Genomic DNA, 7,233 nt, shown 5'->3' on the forward strand with positions numbered 1-7,233 from the left:
ACTTCCCTTCCAATCTAGCTCCCTCCTAATGGCCTGGGAAAGCAGTGGAAGATGGCCCAAAGTCCTTGGGCCCCTGCACATGCGTGGGAGACCTAGAAGAAGCTCCTGGCTTTGGATCAGCTCAGTACCAGCCTTTGCGATCATTTGGGGAGTGAACCAGTAGATGGAATACATGTCTTTCTGTCTCTCTGTCTGTAACTTTAACTCTCAAATAAATAAGTAAAAAGCTTGTTACCACTCTCTCCAAGAGATCATGTCTAAATCCACTTCTCTGGAGCCTGGAGGCTTTGTGACAGCTCCCATAGTTATATGTTGCAGAAATGATGCTGTCTGACCTCCAAGACTAGATTAGAAAAGGCTGTGATGCTTCTGCCAGGTTCTGTTGGGATATTTGCCATGCCAGGAGGAAGCTGGACCCATATGGCAGACAGCTCGATTTGAGGTTCTAGTGTCAGGCAGTATCTGCCAGCAGTGTAAGTCAAGACAACTCTAGATGATTCCAGCCACTAAGTCATCCCCAGCTGTTGAGTCACCTCCCAGCTGGTGGTCCAGACATTGTAGAGAAGAGTCAAGCAGTCCCCACTGTGTCCTGTCTCAATTTTTGACCCACAGAATCCTGAGTCAACTCACTTGGAAACTCCTACTCCCAGGGCCTCTCCAGAAGACAGCCATGCCTTGAATTTCAACAATGATAACACATTGGTTATGAAATCAAAAAGATGCATTGAAACTACTTCCATTGTAAAAGGAAAAGTATTAGAAAAAATGATTTCCTATATATAAATAAGTAAAATTAGATCCTCACCTAACAGTCTATTGAAAGGTAAGTTACAGATGTAACTATAGAGAATATAAAATAAAATGCTCATATGATTAGAAGGAAATATGGACATTACCTACATAACCTTGATTTAATCAGACTCAAGACAAAAAAATCATAAGAAATATTTGCTTGTATTTTATAAATAGCACTAAAATGGCTTAAATTAAAATTTAGATTAACAATCAAGCTATAAGGGCCAGCACTGTGGTACAGGGGGTTAAGTCATTATTTTCAACACCTGAATTCCATGTCAGAGCAGGGGTTCAAGTCCTGACTTCTCTGTGTCCAGTCCAGCTTCCTACTAATGTTCCTGAGAAAGCTACAAATGATGGCCCAAATGCTTGGGTCCCTGCCACCCATGTGAGAGACCCAGATAGAGGTCCTTGCTCCTAATTTCAGCCTGGCCCAGCCCTGGCTGTTGCCAGCATTTGAACCATAGGACAGAAGGTCTCTCCCTCCCTTTCTCTCCTTCTCTCTCTATCATTCTGCCTTTTGAAAACAAAGTAATAGTATCTACAATATACATGGTAAAAAGTCAACAACTAAAAAATTAATCTTTTTAATAGCCTTGCAGTTAATATGTTGATTAGGACACAGGTGTCCCTACATGAGGGAGCCTAGGTTCAGCTCCCAGTTCTAGCTTCTGCCCAATGAGAGCCCCGGGAGGCAGTGGTGATAGCTCAAAGACTTAAGTCCCTGACACCATGTAGGAGACCTGGATTGAGTTCCCAAATCTTGGTTTCTTCTAGTAGGGGGTAAACAAGTTTGGGCTGGCTCACTCTCTGTCTCTGACTTTGTGCTACTCCAATAAATATTCTTTAAAATATATGAGTGAGGAGCAAAAAAGGAAAACAAAATTTGTCTCACTGTAATTACAGAGATAAATAAAAATTAGGCACTATGGCACACTCATCTGATTGTCTACAGTATATTTATTTAGATAGTATGAAAAATTGGAAAGAACATGGAAAATAAGAACTTATTTTACTAGTGGGAGTGAAAATTGATACAACTATTTTGATATCAAATCAATGATATCCAGTAAAGCTAAAACTTTATGTTCTTTATGACCTACAAAGTCCTCTTTTACTGAAACTTGCAAATATATATACAAATGACAGCTCCAAAATGCTGGAAACGATGTAGACGTCCATTAGTAGGGGGATGAAACATAAAGTGTATATTCCCAAGAATATTAAAATAGCAGCTGAAAAACATGAATCATGTTTCTATGTAATAATGTATTAGCTAGCCCGGCGCCGTGGTTCAATAGGCTAATCCTCTGCCTGCGGCGCCGGCACACTGGGTTCTAGTCCCGGTCGGGGCGCCAGATTCTGTCCCGGTTGCCCCTCTTCCAGGCCAGCTCTCTGCTATGGCCCAGGGGGGCAGTGGAGGATGGCCCAAGTGCTTGGGCCCTGCACCCCATGGGAGACCAGTACTGGTGCTGTGGTGTAGAGGTTAAAGCCGCCACCTGCAGTGCCGGCATCCCATATGGGCACTGATTCGAGTCCCGGCTGCTTCACTTCTGATCCAGCTCTCTGCTATGGCCTAGAAAAGCAGTAGAAGATGGCCCGAGTCCTTGGGCCCCTTCACCCACGTGGGAGACCCAGAGGAAGCTCCTGGCTCCTGGCTTTGTTGGATCTGCACAGCTCCTGCCATTGCAGCCAATTGGGGAGTGAATCAGCGGATGGAAGACCTCTCTCTCCCTCTCCACCTCTCCTCTTTCTGTGTAACTGTGACTTTCAAATAAATACATAAATCTTTTTTGAAACATCATATTAGCATAGCTCACAAAAATATAGCACTGGGAGAAAAAGAAGCAGGTTCCATAAATATTCATGCAATATGGTAAAAACATTTTAGAGCTGGCGCCGCCGCTCACTAGGCTAATCCTCCGCCTTGCGGCACCGGCACACCGGGTTCTAGTCCCGGTTGGGGCGCTGGATTCTGTCCCGGTTGCCCCTCTTCCAGGCCAGCTCTCTGCTGTGACCAGGGAGTGCAGTGGAGGATGGCCCAGGTGCTTGGGCCCTGCACCCGCATGGGAGACCAGGAAAAGCACCTGACTCCTGGCTCCTGCCATCGGATCAGCGCGGTGCGCCAGCCGCAGCGCGCCGGCTGCGGCGGCCATTGGAGGGTGAACCAATGGCAAAGGAAGACCTTTCTCTCTGTCTCTCTCTCTCACTGTCCACTCTGCCTGTCAAAAAAAAAATAAATAAATAAATAAAAAATAAATAAATAAATAAATAAAAAGCATTTTAGATGGCAAACACCATGTATGTTGATGACGGATACATATATACCTAATAAAAAGAATCGTGTTCTGGGAGGAGACTTCCAGGAGCTGTCTCCAGGGAGAAAAGTAGGAAAAGGCAACTGGGGAGGAGGAAACAGGACCTGTGTTTTATCTGAATGTTGTTAGTTTTACTAAAAGTATCTGATTACAGTCAGATGCCCAGCATCCATCTGGGCACTGTTGCTCTAGGAGAGGCTGCTGTGAGAGCCCGTCTCATTCACAGACACCGCAGCACTAGCAGTGTCTGAGAGAGAGACACACGGCACTGGTGTAAAACCCAGCTCTCTGACGTTGAAAGAAGCTGAGGCCGGCGCCGCGGCTCACTAGGCTAATCCTCTGCCTGCGGCGCCGGCACACCGGGCTCTAGTCCTGGTCGGGGCGCCAGATTCTGTCCCGGTTGCCCCTCTTCCAGGCCAGCTCTCTGCTGTGGCCAGGGAGTGCAGTGGAGGATGGCCCGAATGCTTGGGTCCTGCACCCCATGGGAGACCAGGAGAAGCACCTGCTTGCTGGCTTCGGATCAGCGAGATGCACTGGCCGCAGCGTGCGGGCCACAGCGGCCATTGGAGGGTGAACCAACGGCAAAGGAAGACCTTTCTCTCTGTCTCTCTCTCTCACTGTCCACTCTGCCTGTCAAAAAATAAAAATTAATAAATAAATAAAAAAATCTTAAAAAAAAAAAAGGAAGAAGCTGAGAGTGGTGTTTTGAAGAAAAAGACTGGATACGGGACCGGTCAAGTTCATCTGAACATGCACCCCCTGAGTCTTTTTGTGCTGCTACAACGAAATGCCATGGACGAGGTCATTTAAAAACGATAGAAACTTACTTCTCACAGCTGCACAGCCTGGAAAGTCTAAGATCAAGTTGTCAGCAGTGTGGCATCCCGTGAGGGCTGCTCTCCACTTCTAGGATGAACTGTGTCCTCCAGAGGGCGGAAGGGAGGCAAAGCCAAGGACCCAAACCAATTCCCTCCAGCCCTTTTATTTATTTATTTATTTATTTATTTATTTATTTATTTATTTATTTTTATAGATGTATTTATTAGAGAGAGAGGGAGAGACAGAGGGAGAGATCTTCCATCCACTGGTTCAAGCCCCAGATGGCCGCCAGGTAGAAGCCGGAAGCCAGAAGCTTCATTTGGCCCTCTCGGGTGGGTGTAGGGGCCCAAGGACTTGCGCCATCTTCTAATGCTTTCCCAGGCCATAGCAGAGAGCTGGATTGGAAGTGGAGCAGCCAGGACTTGAACCAGTACCCATATGCGATGCCGGCACTGCAGGAAGTGGCTTTACCCGATATGCTACAGCACCACCCACCACTCCAACCTTTCTAAAAGGCACAAAGCCCTCATGATTTAAGCACTGCTCCAAAGCCTCACAAGCTCCACCTCTTAATCCTGAGTTGCCAGTGAGCTGTGGCCTGACCAGAGTCACTCCACTTTGTCCCTGAGTGTCCTCTATTTTTTCTAACCAGTCCCACAAATGCTATTTACTCAAAAACTAATCTTATAAGAATGTTATCTGTAAGGTTTGTTTACATTAAGTGCCGGGAAATATGTTTGATGCCCCCCCCCCCAAGATAAGTGTAACCTTGCTTGTTCTAGCTTCTGTAACAAATGCTTGGCTTTGTAATGAACTTCCAACAAGATGTGGTTTTTGACTTTAAAAGCTTACCCCTGAGCTCAACCAGGCTGCATGATTTGGAGAGCACATGCCGGCTTTCAGAAATAAAGATTCCATAACTCGACCCAGAGTGTCGCTCCCCCTCTTCGTGGAGGAACGACACAGGACCCTGCGCTGTTCTTTCGTCTGCTCGGCCCTCCCCGGGTTTGCTGCTGGTTCTTCCCGGTTGGCTACTATCCCTTCCACCTCCGTGGAAGGGCAGTTCCCCCTAGCCACATTCCCCACTTCCGCAGGGGAGCGGCACACCGCCGGCCGGTTCTCTCGGGGGCTGCACGGGTTCCCTTAGATGTTCCCCATAGATGTTCCTGGTGCATGCCGTCTCTCTCCTCCTTTATAGTCCTCCTCCGCCAATCCCAACTCGGCTGCCCACACGCCCAGTACGCTGCTCTCCTCCAATCAGGAGCAAGTCCTACAGTTAATTGGTTGAACTGGAGGCAGCTGTGCGGAAGCTGTTTACTTCTCTCCCAGCGCCATATTGTGGGAGAGCAGATGCATAGAATAAGTCTCAATTCCAGTAACTCAGTCCAGTCCGGGTTGCTCCCCACACCAGAGACTTTGGCATCTTCTGTAATTCGCTGTTCCAAATATAACAGTCCTACCATAATGGTCATTAACTTTGAACACAAATTTGGGAGAGGACACACTCAAATCATAGCATCTCTCCAAATATAACCTCATTAAACAGACAAACCACACAATGCCTCTTGGCTGGAGGAATATATGTGCTGTGATGGAAGCAGGCTTCTCAGGGAACCTGTGAAGGTCTTTCTTCCTCCTCTGCCTCTCTCTCACCTGCAGGCCACTGGATTGGGGTCCGTGATGGCAGCCATGGATCCCTCAGTCCCTTTTGATGGAGAACTAGAATCTAACTCTGTCACGTAGCAGGAGGGTGTGCACTAAGGACTGCACTTAATTGGGATTTTACTCCTCATTCAGCAGGAACCAGAACACTAAGATAGAAAACAACTCCACAGTCAGGTTTACATAGGAAAGTGTGTTTGTTTTTACAGCAGTGACCTGAACTTGCAACTGTGCATTACATCTCAGACCAGTGTTTCCTCGAAGGCACCTGCTCAGTTGGTTTTAGACTGTCCAGGTTCCCATTTTAACCTTATCCTTTGTACCGATTTCTGTGTTCTTAGAATCAGCTCTAGTTGAAGCAAAGCCATGCCTATGTTGAGAGACTAAAAATAGAAAAAAAAAAAAACTTTGCCCAAATATTTAGAGATGACATATTTGCATATGGTTTAAAACCAAACTTTGTAAAAGCTTTTTCATGAAACTAGAAAAAAGTAACTTTTTAAAAATAACCACTTGTACTTCCCCAGGGTCACTGGGTCCTCTCAGGCGTGGTTGGGTGGTTGTATCTGCAGCCAGCTGTGGCAGTGAAAGACCCGAGCTTTCGCTATTGCTGTTCAGAAGCTGGGGAAGCTTAGGCAGCTGAGATTCCAAAGCAGGAGCAGGGCCATCGGACCCCGCAGGGGCAGAGCGGGCTTGCGGAGTGACTTCAGTCTTCCCCCAGCTTTCCTAAAGGAAACCACACTCTGTTGATTTATGTGGCATTTAAAACAATTATCTGTCAGTCCAAAGATAGATTTTCTTTGGAGAAAATACAACTAGATATTTTTCCCCTCCAGATTTCTAGGTCGGTTTAAGGCTAGAGTAGTTGAAACAGGCATCATGAGTATTGTGATTAAATAACTACATTTCTGAGAAAGCTCCTGTGTTTATTTGAAATAGTCCTTTCTAACATGCCTAATACAAATTTTGCCTGATATTGTGAATCTTGGGCACAGAACTTTCTACAAATTCCACATGCTAATTACTACCTGGAGTGCCAACAGAGATGAGGGGTCTTCAAAAAGTTCATGGAAAATGTGTATTATGAAAACCTATACCTGGATTTCAAATTTTTTTGTACCAAAATAAATTTATCTTTTGATTCCATTTTTCCTTCAACTTTTTGAAGTAAACTCTTGTCTATTCCTGGGGCTATGTAGAAGACCCCTGGAGACAGGATTGGATTTTTATTTGTTTTTGGCTTCTTATTATTTTATTTATTTGGAAAGCAGAGAGAGAGAGAGAGAGAGAGAGAGAGAGAGAGAGAATATCCTCCATCTGCTGGTTTCACTCTCCAATGCCAGTAACATTCAGGGCTGATCCCGGGCTGAATCCTGGTGCCAGGAACTCAATCCGGGTCTCCCATGTGGGTGGCAGGGACACAAGTATTTGAGCCATCTCCTGCTTCTTCCCACAGTCATACATTAGCAGACACTGGAACGGAGAGCAGAGTCGGGACTCAAAACCAAGCACCTGATAAGGGACACAGGTGCACTCAGGGAAAGCTTCGCTACTGCCCCAAATGCCCATCCTAAGGAGATGGGACTGGTATTCAGCAGACACCGACCCACGTCCGCATGCTGGCCAGTGTCTGTCTCCA

Source organism: Oryctolagus cuniculus, chromosome 10 (assembly GCF_964237555.1).
Source record: "Oryctolagus cuniculus chromosome 10, mOryCun1.1, whole genome shotgun sequence".
Classification (NCBI taxonomy): domain Eukaryota; kingdom Metazoa; phylum Chordata; class Mammalia; order Lagomorpha; family Leporidae; genus Oryctolagus; species Oryctolagus cuniculus.